Source organism: Rhamphochromis sp. 'chilingali', assembly GCF_963969265.1.
Source record: "Rhamphochromis sp. 'chilingali' genome assembly, chromosome: 15".
Lineage (NCBI taxonomy): Eukaryota > Metazoa > Chordata > Actinopteri > Cichliformes > Cichlidae > Rhamphochromis > Rhamphochromis sp. 'chilingali'.
Genome location: NC_137942.1, coordinates 8,807,909 through 8,821,384, shown reverse-complemented (window position 1 = coordinate 8,821,384; position 13,476 = coordinate 8,807,909).

Sequence of the window (13,476 nt, the reverse complement as noted above, 5' to 3'; positions counted from 1 at the left end):
TCACAGGATGTAACAGTTTATTTTAATTCTAATATTTTTTTTTTCCTGTGTTCAGCACTTTGATCACTAGTTGCTGTTTTTAAAGTGCTTTATAAATAAACTGTGACTGGCTTGGCTTTTTGAATTAGAGTATTGCGATGAGAGTGAGCATGAGTAACTTTAATGTGAAAAAAGCCCTGTCTTGTATCTACTTTGGCACAATATCACAGAAATGAAAACAAAAACAAAAATGAAACTTAAAAATTAAAAATCAAATTCAAGTCAAAAATCAAATTTAGTTGTTTATTTTATGTTGTATTTTCTGATGAATTAATCAAGTGAAAACAAAATAAAAGGAGATGGAGCATCTGTAATCATAGCTGGACAGTAACACAACATCACAACACTCTGTGCTGTCTTGTGAAAAACAAAGTACACTTTTACTGTTTCCATGGGAATTAAGAGGGTTAGTAGTAGCCAGTAAGTTATCAGTTAAGCAAATGCACTTCATTAACTGATCATCAGGAAGTATGATCATGTCTATACGCACTGAAATATGCACTGACAGTTTACTGGACCATTCATGTATGTGTTAACACACCACTGCATTATTGTAGGAATAGATGTCCCAGCAAATTTACTCCAAGGTCAGCAATGCAATGCTCAAAGAAATTGCAAATAAAACACATCTCAGACCCTACTGGCCTCCATGAGGAAGGGCTGCCGGTAGAAAGCCTCTTCTCTCTAAAAACAACATGGCAATACGGGTTGGCTTTGCTAAGTTGCATCTGAACAAACCACAAGACCTCTGGCAGAATGTTTTTTGGACACATAGGACAAACTAGAGATATTTGACCATAGTGCACAGGACCGCATTTGGCAAAAATCAAACACAGCACATCAGCACAAATACCTCACTGTCAAGCATGGTGGTGGAGGGGTGATTTGCTCATTTTGCAGCAACAGAATCTGGGTACCTTACAGTCACGGAGTCAACCATGAACTCCTGTATACCAAAGTATTCTAGAGTCAAATGTGAGGCCATCTGTTTAACAGTTAAAGCTCGTCTGCTACAACAGAATGGCTGAAAAAGAAAAGAATCGAGCAAGAATGCCCGCAATCCTCAATGAACTAAGGCTAATTTCTAAAGAGTGGGCCACAATCTTTAGAAATTTACTTCAGTTTCTTTAGAAATGGAAAATGATGTGACAGACGATGAAGTCATACAGAAAGAGATTACTTCAAGTTATTACTGCTAAAGTTCTACCAGATGCTGAATCATAAGGTCTGCTTCATTTTTAACAGGAGCACACCAGCTTGTGTCCCAGCTTTAAGCAAGACAATAAACTGAGAGCACAAACTGTAAATAAAGATGGATTTAGCTTCTGTGACATGACCCTACTGAAGTCGAAAGTCTTCTTATGTTTTGAAACGGGGACACTGCACATTCGTACAGTAGCAACTTCTCAAGTTATCCACAATTACTAAACTCAGAATTTACATATTTTTTTGTAAAGCTTTAATTAAATGTGCATATGATTTGCAGTGAGTGTGCCTTTCCACATTTGAACCATTGTAAACCATTGTGGGAGAGAGTGCACATTATTGTTTGTGACACTGGGGATTACAAGTAAGTCCTTTTTGTGGCAGAGCCTGCTGCTGCAAAGTCAAGCAAGCTCTAGATTTAAAAGTCTTCATGCGGGGATGGTGAATTAAACATTGCTTGCATGCCATCCTCAATCTGTATCACTTCAAACATTCCAAGAGTGCGTAATTAGTCACATGGTGCCATTTTCCCTTTTGAAGAAATGACACAATGAACACACATGAGGCTAAAGATGGAATTGCATAGACAGAGTGTCCCACAATGAGGCAGGCCAATTATGACAATTTAAGTCCCACAGCACGTCCCAATAATTTTCTCATGACATCCTCTGACTGATTTTTTTGCTGCTGTTTGACAATCAAGCCACCTGTCACTCACGGCTAAGCAGTTGCAGGGAGATGAGTATCCACTGGAAATACTACAAAAGGTTATTCAGTTTCAGTGAGGATGCGTGATAAGAGTGCATTCATGATACGCCTCTGAAGAAAAGAGATCAAGATCTGTGGTTTTGGTGCCACAGAGTCAGAGGAGTCAAATAGCCCCCTGTAGACAAGCCATATGGCCCAGGAAGACTTTCATGGGTGTATATGTGTGGCAGCAAGCACCATGCCAGTTCCTCTGCTGATTTCTCATTATCGAGGAATAAATAGAACAAGACAACAAAACACTGGCCCTGTTGTGTCCCATACCCATTCTGACTTCGGTGTGAGACAGATGGTACAAACTAAATGGCAAGATTTGAATAGTTGGGAAACTGGGCAGCATCACTAAGCACAACAAACAACAAAGTGTGATGAAGAGAGCATTCTATTCTGCCCCTTTTCTCCTTGTTTTGTGAATAGCACCATCATTTTTTTTCTTTGTCACCTGCTCCATGCTTCATAACCCAGTGTCACTTTTAACAACAATCACAATGACTGCACTCGCACCGGTTCTTGCATTATTGCCTCTGCAAGCAGAGCGTGTTTGTGGCAGTGGCGTGGGAGGCTGTAGGGAGCAAGGAACAGCAGGTACCAGGTCTCCTCCAAGGTGGCTGACGGGTGGGCAGGCAAGGCAGACAAGCGCAGGATGCAAAAAAACTAAAGCAGAAAGGCTACCTGTAAATAGCTCAGAAGCTTCGGTTTCTATTAAATAGCCATGTATTTCCCAGCTTCTGGTTTTATTGCTCCGTTGCTTCGGGAGTGAGAGCCCAGGAGGCTCTTCAACATTATTAGCAGCTCGCAGTACATAATCCCACAGCAGATTCTCGTCTATCTTCAGACCAGACTGAGATATATAGAGAGGGATGAGGAGCAGGAGCGAGAGTGGGGGTGGGTGGGAGTATTTGAAGACTAGGAGAGGAAGGAGGGGGGCGGTGGTTGCCAATCTTTGCCTAAGCCATTGATGCACAGAGACTGACAGAGACGCAGACATACATTGTAAATCCTCCATGTTTCTCATCATGGTGTCAATCTAATTCAATGACAGACACCAGATGGTTGTCGGACTCCAGTGGTCTCATGTGCCTCACTAAGTCATGAGGCCAGACGCTGTGCCAGTGCCCTCCTCTGCCATTCCTTTAGAAGAGGATGGAGCCACCTCATTCGGCTTCCCCGATGTCTCGGCCTGGTTCCACTTCTGTGATGCTGGCAACTCTCAGGTGCTGTTTGCCACCAGAGAAACTGCAGGGGCTGAAAATATCCAAAGCAAAACATCAGATCCTGTTTTTTTTTAAAGATTTGAACCCCCCACCCTTGCTACCAAGGTTAACTCCTCAACATTTGAACCTTCATGCTCAGAATCAGAAAAAAAGAAACACAATGGCTATAATCTATCATTTTTGAGTCTTGTGAACCTTACACTAGTTTATCTTCATTCATGTAATTTCAGAAAAAAACACTACTTACATCTGCAAGACAAAACATTCACACTAATCATCACTCATTCTTTAACCTAGAAATATAGCGTATTTGCTAATTATAGAGCACATAATGATTAGGTAAATAAATTGCTATCCAAAACCACAAAAAAAAACAACAACACATTTATTGAACAAAAAAAGACCAAAACATTTTTTAATCCAAGTTTTATTTATATCAGACAGCTCAGAAATGAATTTGTGCAGTTTATGGTTGCTTCAGTTCTTGTGACCATTTAGATTTGACAATCAAAGACTTTCTATTGCTAAATTGATGCCCCTAAAACTGCCTGATTGTCTTTTCCCAGTATCCGCAGTATGACTGTTGTTTTATGTGGATATACAGAAAATGAACAAAAATAACAGAAGATAAAAGCACCCAGAGGGGAATTCAGTTATAGCTGTCACATGGGTATGTGATATGTCCTCTAAACAAGACATCGGGATGCTGGCATTCCACAGTTAGACACTGTGCACACCAGCATATCACACACTATGCTGTTGACATCCTGTGTCAAAAGTTGAAGATAAAATCTCAGAATGCTTCAGTGAAATGTCTCATCACCATTGTTAAAGGCAGTAGCCTGTTAGATAATCACTAGATTAAAAGGGAGAGAAAGAAACAAGCATAACATCACAACATCCCTCATACCACATGCTTTTGTGATGTGTCAGAGACAGGGAAAATTGCTGCTATTGCACCAAAGGAAAAAAACAACAACTCATCATTCTCTGAGGAGCTCAAAGGACTTGCTGTGTGCTCTGTGATTACAGGCCATTGATGGCACAAATAAACTGTGTCAAACCATCAAAGCATCCTACTGATATCACTATTTAACTATTTGTTCTCCCCTTTTAGCTTGTCATGCAGAACCTGCAATTTTCCAACAGGAGTTTCGACTACCCCTTTGTTTTTTTGAAAATTAAACATCTCAATTTAAAATTACAGACAGATATTTGTACTGAAGCACTGCACAAGCAAAGAAGTGCGACTATTTAGTTGCTACTTTTGTTCTAAATGATTATGCATTATCACACTTCTTGGTTTATGATATAATCTATGTGACAACAACGGGGGAAGTAAACAACATCGTTAAAAAAAAGCTCCGCTGGCTTTCATCCAGGCGTGTGAGATCACCCACTTTTTTCACCCACTGCTCCTTGCAGATTATTTCAAATTCTGAAATAATTTGCTTATCTCCTGTGTGCAAAATAATTGAGATATATCCACAGAAACAGAGTAAGGTTCAAATCAGGGGAGCTTCAGGGCCACTGGAAAAGCTACAGCTTGCATTTCTTCCTGTAGTGAATTTGCTGATTATGAGGTGCATTTTGGATCACTGTCCTGCTGTTGAAGCCAGATTCCTTTCAGTTTCAATTTCTCTACCAACTGCATCGCACTCGGATACCAAATTTGCTGATATTTTGGTGTAATTTCGTCTGCCACAAGAAGCCGCACAACCCCAAAGCATAATATTTTCCTAACAGAACTTCAGCTCTCTAAAACCTTTTTTTTCCTAAAACAACTCCAGGAGTGACTTTTATCATGTGGGGTCAGATAAGGTTTCTTTGTGAAGACTCCAGTGTAGGCAATGTTTATGCATCAGCGCTGCAGTTTTCAATAGGACTCCAACACTCTGGTGTCCTGACGATTTTGGAGATGCATGATCACTATGTGTATGTGTAATTCACAAGAAGAAAGAGTTGGATGGGATATACTCACACAATGAACTTGTATGGGTGAAAGATTCAGCAGAGCAATGAGCAATGTATCCACCACTCAGCAATGCCAGTGCAGTGTAGAAGCTCCGGTGAATGAGACGATTTGAAACCTGTACTGCAGGAGCTACAAGATATGACAGACCAGTGGAGCTCAAAGGTACAGAAAAATAAGAATCCACAGGATCAACTTATTTTTAGGACTTGTTGGCTATAAAAAAAATTATATATTAAAAAACAGCTACAGTTAACTGTTATTTTTTAGTGACAGTGAAAATTATATGGGTAATTGCTTTGTTTTAATTTTGGAGCTTTCTCCTGTTATGAGGGCACCAGTTCAATTCTTTATCAAGCTTGTTAATTGCTTCAAAAGCTAAAACTTAAAGGCAAGTCTGACTTATCATACAAGCCCCAACATGTTCATTTAGGTCTAATGAATTAATGAAGTGCTGAGACTGAGACAAGTAGAGCGGCTTCCTAACTGTTTACATGTCACAAGGACTGTTTCCTTTCTTTTTTGCGCTTGTAATCCAAAGTAAAACTGCGCTTGACATCATCAATTCCTGAACAACTCTAGATGGTGAAGACTGCACGTGATAAAAATGACACCAGTGGTCTTCCCCAAGAAAAGAGCATTAGAGCTACTGTGAATGCCTTTTTGTCACATGAAATTTGCCTCCCAACTCCCCTGTGGCAAAACCCCAGGCTGCCCTGTGGCTGCTCTGGAATTCTGTTCGGCACGTTCCCTATCCCCATTCACCACTTAGCATCTACATGTGCCTTGTAGCATCTCAGAAGAGATGCTTCCTCACCTCTCCTCTCCACTTACTTCTCTTTCCTCTCCCCACCCTAACCATACTCTCTGTACTCACTTTACCAGCTTGTTCACTTACCACCCTCTCTCCGCAGCCTCCCTGCTATGGTGTGACATTTGCCTTTTAGACAACGGCAGAGCGACACTTATCCAAACTCTGACCTTTCCCCCCCTCTTCCTCTCTGGCATCACTAATAGGTTTGCTGCCAATTAAGCGAGAATGCATTTTAGACACCAGAAAAAAAATAGCATATCTGTTGTTTGAGCTTAAGTCGGCCCATATAGATTCAATTACCCTTATTTATCTTAACACTATACCTTATTATTACCTTATTTAATTCAGGTAACTCCTGCAGCTGCTGTAAAGGTTAATGAATGCTCACTGAATGCCACATGCCATGGGCCACTTTTGGGTATTATGCATTCAGCTTATTCAGTTGTTGGCCCACTGATGATCTACTGTACATTTTCTGTCCAGCGCTTCTAGAAATATCCTCCTGAGACAGTTTAAATGTCTCGTTATATCCAGCCTCTATGTGAAGGACAAGAACTTAAACTTAAAAACCCTCGGTGTGTTATTTTTATGCTATAATATGGAGATAACTTTACCACCAGAGGAGTTAAGCAACAGTTAAAATCAAGCCAACTGCTGTGACACAACATGTATCTAATAATTTATGTCATAGAAAGGCTCAAAAGTAAATGTTTGCCAAGACAAGGCTTACTTGATACGTCAAAGCAAGAGCCATCCAACAATCACCTTGTCAAAGCTGTGATCTCCTTTTCTTTCCTTCTAGAAGCAGCAGTGGCAGCAGCAGCAGGGTGCTAGTGACACATATGGCCAATTATAGGTGGAAGTGGAGAAGATGATGTGAGCTGAAAGCTTGTTCACACGTGGCGGGTGTCCAGACGGCCAGGGGCTGCATGGTAGAGGGCTGTGGGAGAGGAAAAACTCATCAATAGCTTTCTCCTCTCCTCTCCTCTCCTCTCCTCTCCTCTCCTCTCCTCTCCTCTCCTCTCCTCTCCTCTCCTCTCCTCTCCTCTCCTCTCCTCTCCTCTCCTCTCCAGCTGCATATCTATGGCAAATCAAAGACTACTTTTTACCTGATCAATACTGCCCCTTAACTTCCCTTTATTACTCCGCAGCTAGAATAAGGGTTAGAGAGAGAAATGCAATAATCAGTTCATAAATCATGCAGTAAAAAATGTCAGGGGGGTAATTGTGGTTTTCTAACACCTTTTAAAGGAAGGCAGATTTTATTAGTGGGTTAACACTGCCACACGACCCTCATTCCTTATCATTATAGGCTCATAGAGGCATCAACAAATTGTAAATGTTACAATACCTCTTAGCAGACCCTGGCCTAATTTCTAAAATACATCTGCTGAACATGCAGATACACAAGCAAAGTGAGTGGCACTAAACATGATTTACTCCTACATGAAAACCTTGTCCGTTTGTACAATAAGACAGGTGTTTCATGGTCAAACTCGCAGTCTGGGCTTTAAAATAAATTCTTAATCATTAATTTGTTTAGGTATTACTTTCGTCACTGTTGGTTTCCCAAAAAACAATAGAAGGTTTCCTTTGTTTGTATAAATACAAAGCACAAATAAGTGGAATGATTGCCTGATTAAGGTGCAACAGAGTATTGTTTTCTATAAGGCTTTCTCTCTTCTCTCCCCAATGGATTTCAACTGGCCAATAATTTCCCACCATATACGCGAGTTATAGTGTTTTTGTCACATCTTTTAGTGATTAAATGGATCGATTTCTGTTCTCTGTGGGTGATTAATCCCACGGGGTTAGAGAGATTACAGAGGAGGAGTAACAGAGAAGCCTTCTTAATGGATTCACGCAGAGAGCCTTCCATTCGTAAGGCTAATGATATTGGATTACAGGACCAAGGCTTCAGAGAGCAGAGGGAATACTTACAAGACTTAAAAAGCTAGAAAGAAAGAAAATAGATTTTACAATAAGAAAAATCTAGGGGCGAGGACTCAGATGCAAAGCATGACCTTGAACCATGTGCTGCCTGACAGGCCTTTCCCGCTGTTTTTCTGAGTGGGACAGAACAACTCAGCACCTGCATGGCTAGTGGGGATTTATGTATTGGCTCTTATCTCATGTGATCTAGCAGTCTTGCAGTGAAGTCTCACATATGATTGATCATAGTCATTATTAATCAGTGGGATGGGTAAGCAGTGCAAGGGCTCTTTGCAATGAGCCGCTACTACAGTCATTAGGCTGTCGCACATAGACCAGCTGTTTTAAACTGAAGAGTGCTAGAGTATACCAGGTCATCTTAAGGCAGTAAGGGTCCTTAACTGTGGGTAAAACTGGGCGGAGCTTAAGGACACAGTCATATGTCTCTTGACATGGAAGTAAGAAAGCTGTACCCTTGTGGTCCAGAGCACTGGAAAGCCTAGCTATGTGTCATCACCGACAGCTTGAAACCTCCTCTAAAGCTCTGTCAGAATCCAGCTGTAAGCTGTGCCTGCCTAAGCTACAGTCCAGAAAAGGGGGTTAAAATGGGGAGCAGGAGGTGAACAGACTAAAGGGAAAGGTGGGGAAAGGAAAGCGTATCTCCGAGTTTTAAAGCACATTTATTAACCACGAGGGGAAACAGTGGTCCCAATCACAGCTGGAGGTCACCCATGTTACTGGGATGGAATAAGAGTCGAAGCAGGCTGCAGCCGGTTACTCCAGGTCACTGCACAAGCAATCGCCCAATTTCATGTGGAGTGTATAGACTAAATGCCTACAGAGTGTAACAAATTACAAAACACTGTTTAATCTTCCACTGGGCTCTCAATGGATATTCAAGCCTGATGAAATGGCCTACGCGTGTGTGTCCATCAATGGTGTTTAGAGAATTTTCATAATGATTTTCCACTTGCTTTGACCATACTGTGTCACTGAACAAAAGCTATTTCCAGATCTGGGTAGGTGCCAGTCCAAACTAAAGAATAAAGGGAAGCGAGGTGGCTTTTGTTTGCAACAACAACTCCAGTCTTTTAATTTGATGTCTAGACATATCATAGAACAAATGTATTTAGAAAGACTGGTGCATGTTTTGAATTAGTCATTCCACTGAACTCTCAAATGAGTAGTGACAGTTCATGAAGGAGCAACAAAGAAGCAATCATGGCCCCAAGGTACTGTGTGTCATCCCAGAGCAAAGGGCAGTTGCTGTCAGGAAATTGTGAACCAACTAAAAAAACAAGCAAGTGACCGCGTGCCCCAAGCAAGAAGTTATGTACTGTCCCCAACCCACCCTGTCTACTCCACTCTGGCCAGGATATCCCCAACATAAGTGAGTGACATCACTGTGTCCCCACACACATACAGTATACAATTGTCTACCAAACTGAAGTAGTGCAAAAGTATGAATTTTTGTTTTCCGCGTCCTTGTTTCTCAGATACTAAAATTATTCCCCTTTTGAAAAACACAAAGCATTGACACGACTATAACTTTCACATCATCTTAGCTTGAGTCTAACGGCTACAGGGAACAGCAGCAATTACTAATAAATAAAAAAAACAGAATCTGTTGGAAATTGAGATGCATTGACTGTAGGAGCTGAGCAAGGGAGTATTATTGTAGCGGAAACATTCGCAAATGTGTCTGGAGAGTTGTGTATCGACTTCAGTCAGCTGCAAGTTGAAACTCTGTCAGCTTATCTTGTAAATTTACACAATGCGATCAGGATCACCGCCCGAAAAGACAATTCCCTAAACACGAAGGATGCCACCACCAAGCATTAAACAACAACTATGCAAGCCTATTATGACCATCTACACCCACCCCCACGAAAATAGGGGCAAGTTTGAGACTACCAAATCCCTCAAATCTTTTCAGAAAAGTGAAACCAAATATTCATACTAAGAAACTGTTATTAGGGTTTCAAAAACTACAATTTTATGGTTATTTTGTTGCTCATAGCTCCGTTAACTAACTGGTAAAACAGTTTTTAAATCTAAAGTAATTCTGTTGGACCTTAAAGGGAAAAAAAAAACAGTATTACTGCAAAATCACACAAACACACAGCAAAAGAAACATTTTCTCTTAAGTAATCAGGAAAAAAAACATCTCGAAATCTCTGAAGTACTAGCACTTAAAAAGCACATTTATAGAAGCTTTTATGACTCACATGACTCACAAATCTGGGTGAGCTGTGCTTGTGTGCTAACCCAGGGTGATTTTTTGGAATCCAGTCCAAGGTTAGGTTTATGTCACATACTTCTGACGTCAGGCAGTTATGGGGGCTAATTATGGACCAGCACAGGGGGATTTCTGCCTCCAGTGATAGCTGCTCACGTGGTGGGGTTAGTCGTGCTGCTGACTCTTTCAAAAACTGTCTGTCTGAGTGACGCGCTCATATACAGTATATATATATATATATATATATATATATATATATATATATATATATATATATATATATATATATATATACACACACACACACACCACACACAAAATGAATGTAGCCTATATTTTTTTGCAGTGCAGAAAGTCTCCAGGTAGAGAGGCAAGTTTTCCCTCAGTGCAGAAGCCATTAGTCAGAATGGAGGTGATTTATGAGTTGTCTCCTTGCAGAATTTAAATTAACTGCCGTGCTGTACAGAGGTAGGATCGAGGTTACTACTGCTTTTTGGGTTGCTCCCCTTTGCACTCCACCTCTCAATCTCTCTCTCTCTCTGTCTTTTCTCTCCCACTCTGTCTTGTTTCCCTCTTTCTCGTGGGGGAAATTTGTACTGCTTTTTGGATTCAGGTGGTCAGTTCACTCATGGACTTTGAAAAATTTCACAGGAAAAGATGCTCAGTCCGATGAAAACATTTTCTTTTCTTCCAGTAAGCAGATTCATAACAAGGAAATCTACAAGGTCAAGGGCAGCACTTACTGCTGAGAAGGTGCTGGACGTGGGTACTCCTTTAATTTACCCAGAGTAAACGCCATTCAAAACGCAGTATATGTAAATACCCTGTATATGTGTTTCCCACACTAATTTATGAATAATTAATAATAGATTTGGTTGAAATGTGGAGCTACAGCATTACTAATCATGGATTTCTAATTATTTTAAGATGCATTGCTGCGACATTCTTTTTAATTATTTTCTTATTCATAACATTTTATAGTACCATTTATTGCCTGATGGCAATAAGATATATAACTGAGCTGGCTGACATAAAAGCTTAAAGGACAGAGTCCTCATCAGAGCTCATCAGAAACTTTCACCGTGACACATGTAATTCATTTAGACTTCATACACTTAAATGCATATTTGTTGCACAATACTTAATGCTGTGTGGCTAGTCTATGCCCTGAGACAGCGGCTTCAGGGTGGCTCAAATAGCTAGCTGGAGTCAGAGGTTCAAGGTTAAGGGCTCATGGGTAAGGGTAGAGGCAAGAAGGTACATAGTGGGGAGGGGAATAAGGAGTGAGGATGACTCCATGTGACATCCCACTGTAAGAAAATCATATAGTTTTATACAAAATATAAGCGCTGTGTATGTGAAGTCACAGATATATTACTTTTAGTTTATTTTCTACATAAATCATATGCTTTCCTGTACAGTATTAGTCCCTTTTTTGCTGATGAAGAGATGCTCTACCAGCAGCTTTATTGCTTCTACCATCAAAGCACACACATAGTGTGCCTACACACATCTCTCGATTTTCTCCTGCAGGCTCAGTGGGTTTGCAGTGAAATATGGGGTGATTTCATTATGCATCTGTTTCCCATATAGAGCCTTGACCTTTAGTGTACTTTTGCAGAATTATTGTAGTTGTGCTAAAAGAGGGATGCCGTTATTGTGTTATAATTCCGTTGTTTTAATAATAATATTACAAGGTGATGCATTTATCATAATGTTTAATTTATAGTTGTTTCGGGTTTGCACTGTTTTACTTTAGTTAGGAACAGAGGCATTAAAGAGGGGGGGAGAAAAACTGTGAACATGAAAATACACCACTCCATGGAAATCTCCAAAAACTGGCTTCTATAGAGCTGTGTCATTTATGAAGTTACCATAAATACTGGAGGGAGTGAGGAATAGCTTCCGATGCCAAATACAAAACCCATCTGCCAGCTCCTCAAACCTCTCTAATTAAGATGTTGTGCCTTCTGCTTAATCTAGGGTTTTATGTGCAAAACTTCCTTGGTCAAGAAGTTGTCCAGCAGATAGCCTCTTGTTAAACTCTGCATATTGTTTTTGTAGTCATTAAACAAATCAAGCACTGTGTACCAGAAATGCAGGCTTACATTACACCGCAGGGGAAAACTCATTCAGAAGTGCAGACATGTCACTTTGTGATTTCTGGTTTCAAAAAGACTACAAAAATAGGACTTAGCAAACCACTGGGCAGCATCTTGATGGAAACATTCATCTTTTATATAGTCTCTATTTGCAATCATGCGAGTGTGAGGGTTACTGCTAAATTTCCTCTTGAGAGCTGTGTTTAATCACTGCAAAATGGAAACTACAAGCTGGTAAATGGTCAGTAAATTCTCCTGTCTTGTGGGACTTACTGCTTGTTACTCGACAAATACTACATATATTTCTGCACAGTAAATACCAAAGACGTGACATATGATCTTTGATGGATAGAAAGAAAAAAGCAAAGTAACTGTGACACTTCCAGACATTTCTTCCTGTTAAAAGGGAGTTTTTCCTTCCCATCGTCACCAAAGCGTTTGCTCATAGGGGTTCATATGATTGTTGATGTTTTCTGTGTATTATTTTCTTTAGCTCTTGTGTCAGGCAACTGTTGTTGTGATTGGGTGCTATGTAAATAAAATTGAATTCAATTCAACAGGTAATGTAAAATGAACACATGACAACAATAAATTAGTGAGGTTTAGCGTTGAAGAAGAGCAGACTTTGTTACCTTTGGACAGAATGAGGGAAGCTTTTCCCCACTGTTAGTGGTGCTAAAGCTTTGTAGATACTGCACAGAGATTAAAATGCTAATAATAATCTCGCTTAATGATTAGAAGCAAAGTAAGCGTGAGAATCTATGCCTCAAAATGTCACACTATTCATTTAACCTTAAACAATCTTACTGTTGCAATCATAGTTTCAGAAACAACAGTTTTGGTGCTGCATTAACCAACTGTAAACATTTAATACCTCTTAAGATATCACTTGTTCACTCTTGCATACACCTGCTAAATCACAAGATAACAAATGCAGAGAACACAGGAAATTTGCTACTTTAACGCTTCTAACGCTCTTTTTTTCTCTTGTTATCTCACCTGTGGGGAAGTTGTCTATTTCACACAAAGCCTCATACTCTTCCCTCGCAACAGAATATTCCTCTGTGAGTTTCTGCCCAAGCTTTGCCATGCTGGGAGCGAAACTAGACCACAGAGAGTCTTTGCTGGACTCCAGCTGAGATTTTGACAGACTCTTGTCTTCAATGGGTAGATGAAGGAAGCCACCCCGGGAT